The sequence below is a fragment of the Nansenia antarctica genome (assembly GCF_963989245.1).
Source record: "Nansenia antarctica genome assembly, chromosome: 8".
Lineage (NCBI taxonomy): Eukaryota > Metazoa > Chordata > Actinopteri > Argentiniformes > Microstomatidae > Nansenia > Nansenia antarctica.
The window spans coordinates 33221165-33232870 of NC_137678.1; the positions used below are offsets into that span (position 1 = coordinate 33221165).

Here is an 11706-nt window from a genome sequence, read left to right on the forward strand (position 1 = left end):
TTAGGAACTCTCGCGAGACTTGTCAGACTAAACCTGGATTTTCTTTTAGCGATGTTGATGGAATACCTCCCAGTTACCCAGCGCTGCCTCGATCCAGCTAGTTACCTACAATGTCTTCCTCGTCATCATCATCAAACAGTAGCCTGACATCAATGAGTTTGGCAGCTAGTTAGAATAAAATCTGCGGCCACAATGACTATTTGTTACCCACCCAATGTCAGCGAACATATGTTTGTTTTAGGGAGACAGGCCTGTCTATGAAGTCTGGAAGACAGGACACTATGAATAGGACACTGCCCTCGCTCTGGTGTTCCACAGAGATAGGATTGTTTTCGCAGATGTTATGTTATTTATAACACTTTTAGCCCTAGAAGCTGAAGTACAACCAATCCGATTGTGTGATTTGAGTGACCAACATGCATATGGTTGAATGTGGTTTAATGATTGCCTTGTGTGACCAGAGACAGCGAAGTTGTCTGATGATTACATCAGTAATGATGATTTCATTAGGTAGGTAGTGTGATGTAATTTCCCTTTTCTGGTCATGTTCTATGTGTGTGGTTGTGTGTGTGTGTGTGTGTGTGTGTGTGCGTGTGCGTGTGCGTGTCTGTGCGCGTGTGTCTGCCTGTCTGTCTCTAACCCATAGGTCATGCGTGTGGCCGGGCCTTTAGTCCGCGCTGTCTAGAAGTCGAGCCCCCCCCCCCGAGCCGGCGCTCTCCAAGGGGCTGCTTCCTGACCAAGCCTGCCCCCCCAGACCCAGACCAAGCATTCCTTATGCTAACCCTTCTGAGCATGTTTTACTATATCTGTCTGCGGCGCCGGTCCAGGAGCGGGACTCGGGGCGAGGCGCTGAACAGCCGGAGGGCTGTGGAGTCGGGCCAGCGGACGGTGCTGCCCGTCAGCGTGGAGGTAAGGTACCACTGAGGTTTCGCTGTGTCACTTATGTAATCATGAGCTACGTGAAGCCTGTGATTTTATTTTATAATGTAGATACCCAGACTTGTGTTGTTTTTGTTTGACCGTTTTTTCCTCAAACCTGTTTTGATTCTCGGTTTTGATTTCTCTCAATGCCTCGCTGTTAATTTGTAACGTGTGTTGAGAATGAGACCTGAAATACCTGATTTTGATTGGGAGGTGGAGCAGTACGCCAAGGAGGTGGTGGACTTCAGCTCCCACTACGGCAGCGAGAACAGCATGGCCTACACCATGTGGAACCTGGCCGGGGTGCCCAACGTCTACCCCAGCTCCGGGGGCCTACGGGACCTGGTGGGAGCAGTGTGCCAGCGCGCCCCCGCCTTTCCGGCGCACCCCCCAGGGCTTCCACAGCCAGGACTACATAGAGCTGGCCTTCGAGGAGCCTGTCTACCCCTCGGCCGTGGAGGTACTAGAGACCTACCACCCAGGGGCCATCGTCCAGATCCTGGCCTGCTCCCTCAACCCCTTCTCCCAGAACCCTCCTGCTGACGTCAGGTAGTTAGGACCATGGTGGTGGTGGAGGTGGAGGTGATGGTGGAGGTGGTGGTGGTGGTGGTGGTTATGGTGGAGGTGGAGGTGATGGTGGAGGTGGAGGTGGAGGTGGTGGTGGTGGTGGTGGTGGTGGTGGTGGAGGTGGTGGTGGTCGTGGTGGAGGTGGGGAGGCTGGTGGTCTTTGTCCCAATATCTTGACTAGCATACAGTTTTGTGTGTATAGTACTATATACAGTACAGGCCAAAAGTTTGGACACACCTTCTCATTCAATGCGTTTCCTTTATTTTCATGACTATTTGGTACATTGTAGATTCTCACTGAAGGCATCAAAACTATGAATGAACACATAGGAATTATGTATTTAACAATAAAGTGTGAAATAACTCTAAATATGTCTTATATTTTAGATTCCTCAAAGTAGCCACCCTTTGCTTTTTTGTTGTTAATAAAAGATATAATAATAATATTTAATATAATATGTGTTAATAATAATATGTTATTATATATACTGTATATATATATAATATTATTATAATATATTTTATTAACAAAAAATAATAATATTATCAACAAAAAAGCAAAGGGTGGCTACTTTGAGGAATCTAAAATATAAGACATATTTAGAGTTATTTCACACTTTTTAGTTAAGTACATCATTCCACATGTGTTCATTCATAGTTTTGATGCCTTCAGTGAGAATCTACAATGTAAATAGTCATGAAAATAAAGGAAACACATTGAATGAGAAAGTGTGTCCAAACTTTTGGCCTGTACAGTATATAACAGAATAGAGGTTTCTGAGCATCCCTAAGATGGGGACGACGACGACTGTCTCAATTGTCAGAATCAAAATTCTTTTTATTGCCAAATATATTTGCGCATGCAGGAAATTGACTTACTGAGGTTGGTGCATAGGACATAAAAAACGACAATATATTAGCAAGCAAAAATAATAATAAAAAGACAATGGCAAAAAGAGCAATAGAGCAAGAATTATGTATGCTGCAAATTAGAATACATTTAAAACTAGGGGGCGTGGAGTGGAAGTCCCAGAGTCAGTGAGAGGCAGGGGGCTTGTTTGGGAGGCCCACTGCCATAGGGAAGAAACTGTTCAGGTGGCGTGATGTTTTGGTCTTGATAGACCGGACCTTTTTTGTTGAGGTGTAACTCCGTCTACAGGTAGGGTGTATTTCTCTGTTGTTTATTTATTGAATGTTTCCTCCAGGTGGGAGGTGTTGTGGTCGCGGGAGCCCACCAAGGTCCTGACCCCCCAGGCTCGCCAGTTCTCCCCCGGCATCAAGCAGCTGAGTTTCCCCACCAACCTGCTGCGTGTGGAGGTCAACAGCTCTCTGCTGGGCTACTACACGGAGCTGGACGCGGTCATCCTGCGCGGAGAGAGGCCCATCCTCTCCCTCTACAAGATGCCCGTTATCGACATCTGTGACCTGAGCGACAGCGAGGAGGAGACGGCCGACCCCGGGCACTTCAGACAGGCCGGGGACGGCCCCCACAACGCAGGGAACGGATACTTCGACAAGCTGCCCTCCGAGGTGCTTGGATGCCGTCAGACTGCCACACACACACACACACACACCGATACATGCACGTACACACACACACACACACACACACACACACACACACACTCACACACATGTACACACACACATTCTGGCATGGACCCATTCAGACATTTGATATTGCACTTGCAAACACTGTAATTTTCATGCCATAAAGATGTGTCATGTTGTCCCAGAGTGGTGTAAAAACACCAGTGGTACTCTATATGTTCTTTTCTTATCTCCTCTCCAAACCGCTGCCATTCACCACACTTCTAACTAACACTGCGAGTGTGTGTCTGAAATACAATATGGCTATTATCTGCTAGCTGATACCCTGTTTAACACAGTATATTGTGTATTCGCTGCACCCCACTCCCACACACACACACACACACACACACACACACACACACACACACACACACACACACACACACACACACACAATCTATTCTCTATCCCTGAGAGGGGCACGTGTACACACATTGCCCAAACAAACAGATCCACTGCCAGACTGATCCTAAGATCAATGCTTTGTGCTCCAGATAAACACTTACGATGTTATTCTGCCCTGCCTTACACCACGCGCGGAATTCAGAGTAACCCCCCTCCCCTCTCTCTCTCTCTCTCTCTTTCATCGCTCCTCTTTCTCTTATCTTATCCCCCTTGTTCTCTCCTGCTCTTCTTTCCTCCCCCTCAAAATCTCTCCCTTCCTCCTCTTTATTTCTTTCTCTTTATCCTTCTCTTTTATCCCCCTCCGCAGTTGATCCAGTTGATAGTGAGTCACCTGGCGTTGCCAGACCTGTGTCGGTTGGCCCAGAGCTGTAAGCTGCTGCACCAGCACTGCTGCGACCCCCTCCAGTACATCCAGCTGAGCCTGCAGCCCTACTGGGCCCGGCTCAGCGACGCCTCCCTGGGCCACCTGCAGACCCGCTGCACCCTCCTCCAGAGGCTCAACCTTTCCTGGACCGGAAACCGAGGAGCGGTCACAGTCACCGGGTTCAGCAGGTGAGAGACAGCGGGGGACCGTCTGGGGACCCAGTGGTCAGACTCCCCCAGAGAGAGAGATTGTTATTGATTTGTTCTTTTTGGGTTAGTGGTTGATTTGTTACTGTCGTCCGTTTGGCTGTCAGGGTTGGTTGGGGTCACTTCTGTTTCAACTGATGAGTTCGCTTTTAGTTTTTTGTTTATTTGAAAGGTTTTAGTCTTTTTTTCCAGATTAGAAGATATATAGTTATATAGATAGATAGATAGATAGATAGATAGAAAGATAGATAAAAGCCTAATGTCTTCATCTCTTCCCTCCTTCCTCATCCTACTCTCCTCACCTCCTCTCATCTCCTTCCCTCCTCTCCTCACCTCCTTCCTCCTCTCCTCTTCTCCACCTTCCCTCCTCTCCTCACCTCCTTCCCCCTCTTCTCTTCTCCTCCTTCTCTCCTCTCCTCCTCCATCCCACCTCTCCACCTTCTCCCCCCCAGCTTCATGAAGGCGTGCGGCCTGAGCCTGGTGTCTCTGGAGCTGTCGTGTTGTCACTTCCTGTCTGAGGCGTGTCTGGAGGTGATCTCGGCGACATGCCCCGGGCTGCAGGAGCTCAACCTGTCCTCTTGCGACAGGCTCCAGCCCCAGGCCTTCACACACATCTCCAAGCTCAGCCGCCTGCGCAGACTGGTTCTCTACCGCACCAAGATTGAGGTACGTACACTAGACTATACTAGTCTTCTGGTTCTCTACCGCACCAAGATTGAGGTACGTAGACTAGACTAGCCTTCTGGTTCTCTACCGCACCAAGATAGAGGTACGTAGACTAGACTAGACTAGTCTTCTGGTTCTCTACCGCACCAAGATAGAGGTACGTAGACTAGACTAGCCTTCTGGTTCCCTACCGCACCAAGATAGAGGTACATAGACTAGACTAGACTAGCCTTCTGGTTCCCTACCGCACCAAGATAGAGGTACGTAGACTAGACTAGCCTTCTGGTTCCCTACCGCACCAAGATAGAGGTACGTAGACTAGACTAGACTAGACTAGTCTTCTGGTTCTCTACGATAGAACCGTACCAAGATAGAGGTACATAGACTAGACTAGCCTTCTGGTTCTCTACTCTACCATACCGAGATCTGTGGAGTACACCCATAGCAACGGTTTACTCCACACTTCACTGATTAAGCCTCGTTCTTGTCTAGACAATATTTCCAATGGAGAAAAGCTTCTAAGCTTCTGTGTTATGGAACAGTCCCTCAATCTATTCAGAACAGTCTTGAAATTAATCAGATTTGTATGCAAATCCTTACATTAGTCATGTACAGGTTTAAGATTGGTTTGTAGTGTAGACTTGACCCCTGGATGGTACTGTTGTGGTCGAGGTGGGGCTCCTTCTTTGTGCTGTCATCATGTGTATGAACCCCAGAGGGGTCCTGGAGATAGGCTACATAGCGGTCCAGGCCCAGGCCTGCACCAAAACCGCAGTCTTCTCTCCGACCGACATTACTGAGTGTGTTGTCAGGTTCCGGCGTTTCTGAAGGCGGATAGTGTAGCCTGCCTCTCCAGCAGTGTGAGGTGTAGTGTTTCTGTGGTAGAGTACGGGTCCAGGTTGTTTACCAAGACACACAGAGGCAGACTGTGTCTGTAGCCCTACCTGTCACCTAGCCCAGCTAGCGCAACTGTCATTAGCCTGTCTCTGCTGGTGTAATTAAATAGTTCTCTGTGTCTGAAGGCGTAAAGAGAGACGCCAGATAGGGACCCCAAACACACACACACACACACACACACACACACACATACACACAAAGTGACTGCTCACTCGGGTATTCGTCACACACACACACACACACACATACACACCTTCTATTGGGTGACATGTTGACAGTTTTGTGTTGAAATCCCATCTCTATCCCAGCTGCATTCACTGAGGTGATCCCTGCCTGACTCTGGTTGACTCAGGTGATGGGGGAATAAAGGGAAAATATGTGGAGAAATATTAAATTACTCTCTAATACTGTTGAGTGGTGTACTTTGTGTGCCAAACCGAGACATTTCAGAAGGATATTAAATGACATTAAATGAAATGGGTTGAAGGGTAGACCTGTTATTGTAATTTTGTATACACATTCCTTTCTCATTTTACCGTGTGTGTACAAAAATGAGTGTGTACAGTAATTGTATTTTGGGTTATTTAATGGAAGCGAAACTCAACTCTGTCCTCCACTCTCTCTCTCTCGCTCGCTCCCCCTCTCCCTCTTGCTCGGTCTTTCTGTTTTTGTTTCTGCAGCAAACAGCCATGCTGAGCATTCTCACCTTCTGTGCCGATCTGAGACACCTCAATCTGGGTAGCTGTTTGATGGTGAGAATAGACACACACACACACACACACACTCACAAACCATCACATTATCACAACTACATCTCAATCCGCCCTATTCTTCCATACAGTTACATGACACCCCTAACTGAGGTTATATGTCTTCCCTCCCTCCCTCCAGATCGAGGACTATGACGTGATGGCCAGCATGCTGAGTGTCCGCTGCCGTTCCCTGCGCTCCCTGGACCTGTGGCACTGCAGGAACCTGACGGAACGCGGCTTGGCCGAGCTGGCGTCCGGCTGCAGGCTGCTGGAGGAGCTGGACCTGGGCTGGTGCTCCACGCTCCAGAGCAGCTCCGGGTGCTTCCAGCACCTGGCCCGCCACCTGCCGCGCCTGCGCAAGCTCTTCCTCACCGCCAACAGGACCGTGTGCGACTCGGACATCGACGAGCTGGCCGCCAACTGCCCCGCCCTGCAGCACCTTGACATACTGGGTGGGTACTTGATGGTGTATAACGCAAACACACACACACACACACACACACTTTTTATGACCCGGACTTGGATAATTGCTCATCACAAACAAATTCACTAGTACACACTTTCTTAACAATTGTTTGCCAAACTGACTATTTTCAGTGGACTTTTGAATCCACTGTGGTGGTGTTGTTGTTGTTGTTGTTGTTGTTGTTGTTGATGATGGTGTTGATTGACCAGGCACCCAGATGGTGAGCTCCACCTCCCTGAGAAAACTGCTGCAGTCGTGCCCCAAACTCCTCCTCCTGGATGTGTCCATCTGCTCCCAGGTAGACGCTCGTATTGTCCAGGAGCTCTGTGGCCTCTTCCCCAAAGTGGACATCAAGAAGAGCTTCAGCATCCAGTGACCCCCGCCCTCCCCTCCAAAATTACACTCCATTACACTCCTCGGGCCCTATTATGCACTTCATCAATAAGACGAGGCGGTAGATCTAAACTTAAGACGTGGAGGCGTGGTCAAGGCCACTTTGCTATTATGCGTGCGGTAGTGGGCGCCTAAAACCCGGCGCTAAGCAAAGAAATTAGTCATGGGTGTGTTTTGGGCGTCTTCTCAATCAACCCAATCAGCGTGCCAGGTGCCATTCCCTTTAAGAACCGGCTGCGTTGAGTCATTAGCGCTATGCTATTATGGAAGTCCTGAGAAGGAGGTCAGCGCGCTTCTCTGCCTCTCCCTTCTGAAATAAAGCATTTATACTGTGACCGTAATTGACGTCTTGCCGTGGAGCCACGTGCGTGTTCATGTGTGCCCACATGCATGCGCAAACCGCGGAGGCGCGCTCGTGTTTCAAAACGTGCAAGAAGTCTAAACTTAAGAACTTTTCAAACCACTTCTTAGCGATAGGAGCAAAGTCAGATCGCATAATAGCAGGGGCGCCTAGTGCACTTCATTAACATATGAACACTCCCACAATGAGCAATATATGCACGGGAGTTTTACGTCTTATGTGTGGGCGCCTATCGACACCTGCATAATAGCAGTAGCGCGTATGAAGCGCATAATAAGGGTGGGGGTAGGTCTTAACCTGGCGGTGCGTCTTAATTAAGACTTAATACGGCAAGTTAAGAAGTGCATAATAGGGCCCCTCGTCTTAAGACTCTTTAACCCAGGTTTAGACACAGTGGTGCCCCATTTTAAAAGCCAGGTTTAGACACAGCAGTGCCAGACTTTGAACCCAGGTTTAGACAGCTCTGCCAGAGTCCAGACCCAGGTCTAGTCACAGTGGCTATGGAACCAGACTACCTAGGAGGAGTCTTGTTGTAATCAGGGTCAGCATGGCTGCTGAGCTGGTACACTAGAAGACGGAAGATGGTCAATCTGAAAATGGTCAACCTGAAGACAACCGGATGGTCCACCCGAAGATGGTTAACCTGAAGATGGTCAACCTGAAGATGGTCAACCTGAAGACAACCAGATGGTCAACCTGAAGATGGTCAACCTGAAGATGGCCAACCTGAAGATGGTTAACCTGAAGACAACCGGATGGTCAACCTGAAGGTCAACCTGAAGATGGTCAACCTGAAGATGGTCCACCTGAAGACAACCAGACGTGGCTGCTGGTTGTCTGCACGTCACCTCTCCTTGTCACACGGTAAATGTCTGACCTCGATGTTGGTTCTGAATCTCAGGGCTTTTATTTTGATGTGATTGTTTTTATTGTTTTAAGATGTTTAAGATGTTTATGTTTCCAGAAACCAGCTTAACAGCCTTCTGTACCTTTAAAGCGGAACAGTTAGATTTTTACTGCCACGTGTCGTCCATGACAACACAACAAAACCCAAGAGTTTCAGACTAATTTACATCTTACACTGACTGATCCTATGAGGAAGAAAAAAAAGAAAAGTTTGCATATTTGATGTTGAATATTGTACAAATTGTATGATTTTAAAATGATATTGGTATCCTTATGAATTATTTATTGATCTTGTTTAATATATAATTCCACATTCACAATGTGGTGCAAGTGCTGCAGAAGAATTTCCTTTACGCAAAAACTTGAAGTTTCCTTTTTGAGCACATGCTAGCTAGTATGTGGAGTATTTTTGTGCCTTATACTCATGACTAAATGTGGCGTGCTGCTCTCTGTGTCTGTTCGTGATTGTTGCATGGTGCTCCGTTTCCTTTTCTTCAACCAAAGTGATGAGCCAAACCCAGAAATTCAGTAGCTTTATTTGACCATTGATCAGTTAAAGCATTTTTGCGATTGCAGATCATTCATGTTGACTGACATATGCAAAACATATTTATTTAAAAAAAAGAGAAGAAAAAAAGAAGAAAAGATCATATATATATTCTGTTAGAATTGTGTTTTCATCTTTTAGTTCCCCCTTTGTTTTTAAATGGCACTTGTGTGGATTTTCTTAGTGTGTAACATACAGTAGTCACACGAATCAGTCATGTAGCCTGCACAGGCCGAAGCTCAGGCAAACTGTGTTTTTAAGACACACACATGCTGACACTTGTACAACAAGTACACACAATCACTTCTATACTTCTTAATGAAATCATCCTGATTTCGAGTCACCAATTTGACGAAACGTACTTATTTGTTTAGCAAACAGCCTTTTTTATCCCATTGATATGCCACCTTGATTTCATGCAATGATTATTTCTTTACGTGTACATGCTATTTTGCTGTGTGACTGTGCTTTCTTTCACAGTCAGTTCTGGATGTGTGATCAACCTTTGTGCCATTGGTAGGATATTGAGTAATGTTCCCTCTGCTAAGTGTGAAAGTGAGGTGTTTGATGGCCCCCGAACCGCACCAACAAGATAACCACTCTTTAGTTATTTCAAAAGGTCTTGCCTCTGATGTGAACACCTGCTTTTAAATAAACTGAAGGTTGATGACTAATACTGTGTCTAGTGTTTTTCTTCTTCTCTTTTTTTTTTTTAATCCTCAAATTGTCATTTCAAGTGCCAATATGTGTATAATCGTATTCATACCTCTGGTTGTGCTGACTGATGAGGTGATAGAGGTGGTAGTGGTGGTCTAGTGGATAGTGAGTTGGACTTGTGATCGGAAGGTTGTGAGTTCAAATCCCGCCTGAAGCCACACCACTACTAGTGTGCCCTTGGGTAAGGCACTTAGCCCTCAGTTACTCCAGGGGGAATGTCCCTGTAATTCGTAATTGTAAGTCGCTTTGGATAAAAGCGTCTGCTAAATGGCAAAATTATTTATTATTATTTGATGACCTTCTATCATAGAATTAGAATTAGAATAATTGTAATTCTACAATTCTACCACCAGTGATGTGCTGGAAAATTCAGAACCTGCACTATCATGCATAGCCCCGATATTGGCCCCTGGAGGTGTGTCTCGCCAACTGAATGGGACATCAGGGTGATTGGTGTGAGGGGGGTCATCTTCTGCTTCTAGAATAACTAGTGAGACCATTAGTTGACTGGGGGTAGAAGAAGAGGAGGGAGGGAGGGGGGAGGTGTACAGAATGATATCCCCTAGCCTTAACCGTCTGCCGCTTTACTACCCATTAATACAACAGGCAGAAGTGACACTAGCTTGTCTCCTTAACGGCCTTTTAATGAATTGTTTATGCCCGGTTTAATGATGTATATTGTGGCCCTGTAATGCGCCCTAATGACTAAGAATGAGGCGGCACGGGGCCAGTCAAGTATTCATTTGGACTGCCTCCTCCCAGATGATTACCCCCTCCACCACCACCACCACCACTGACGCTACCGCTATATTAGCTCTAGCGTTTCTGCTATAGCATTCCCCTACTGTACAGAAAGTGATTCATGGAGGCTTTACGCTCTACGCAGCAGCTTGATTTCTTGCTGTCATGCTCTGTTATAAGCCTGATGCATCCGTAGGGGATCCTCAGCAATTAGTTCAGCTTTTTTAATTTTTTTTATTTTTTTTATTCCAAGGCCCCCAATATGATACAGACAAGGGCTGATGAATCTGGAAAAAAATCACGATGAAATTCATTGCTCCTAAATTTAAAAATGCTGGAGTCAAATGTGTGAACAATTAGGGGGCAAGAGTTAAATGCATTAGGAGATGATAATGAACTATTCTGCTTGCCTTGTGGGCATTCTGAACAGTATGAGCTCTGATCTCACTTTGTTGTTTTTTTCCCCCAGTTTTAGTCTCTTTCTTCCACCCTTCCTTATCTCTCTATCTATTTTACATATTTCTCTCTTCCCTCTTTCTCTCCTCCCTCTTTCTCATCCCTGCCCTTGTTTTCTATTTTGTTCTTGTCTGTAAACCACATAAGTGTCATCAGAAGGATTACTTGACTAATAATAAGCCATGGTGTTGCGGTGACAGAGACTCGTGTCTATGGTGGAGAGTGGTCTCAGTTTTCAACATATTCCTTTCAGACAAGCACTAGAAAGAAGAGGGAGAAGGGAGGGAGAGAAAGAGAGAGAGTGGGGGAGGAGAGAGAGAGAGAGAAAGCAAGGGTTGCGGTGAGAGAGTGAAAGGGAGAGACAAGGTAGAGAGAAAGAGAGAGAGAGGAGCCAGGGAGAGAGAGTGAAGGAGAGACTCATCCCTCCACCTCGCCGCCTGAGGGAGGCCTCATCATTCTATCCATCATTATGTGGCTTTGTGTCTCTGGTTTCTCCATCTGTACGGAGAGAGGCGTTCTAATAGGGATACCTGTCAGTCACACCATAACATTAATTTACCCTCTCTGTGTTTGAAGGAGGTAGACTGGGTGGGATGATGCATGACCTTTATTTGGGTTCAGTGAAAACATGATGCAAAAAGAAAACCCCTAATACTAAGTTAATACCAGGCCAAATATGTAGTATTTAGCAGTTAAGGCAACACATTACTAATCAATGCAGACATGTAGCCTAACCCTTCCTCCCCAT

The 11706-nt window shown here is 46.5% G+C and overlaps 1 pseudogene across 1 annotated transcript; it reads left to right on the forward strand.

Annotated features, from left to right (window-relative positions):
- Window positions 1–774: 774 nt before the first annotated feature.
- Window positions 775–7213, forward strand: LOC308164139 (F-box/LRR-repeat protein 4-like; annotated as a pseudogene). The gene is made up of 8 exons: window positions 775–909; window positions 1135–1470; window positions 2694–3018; window positions 3794–4038; window positions 4509–4722; window positions 6300–6371; window positions 6511–6823; window positions 7047–7213. The product of its transcript is annotated as an F-box/LRR-repeat protein 4-like (transcript).
- Window positions 7214–11706: the final 4493 nt, after the last annotated feature.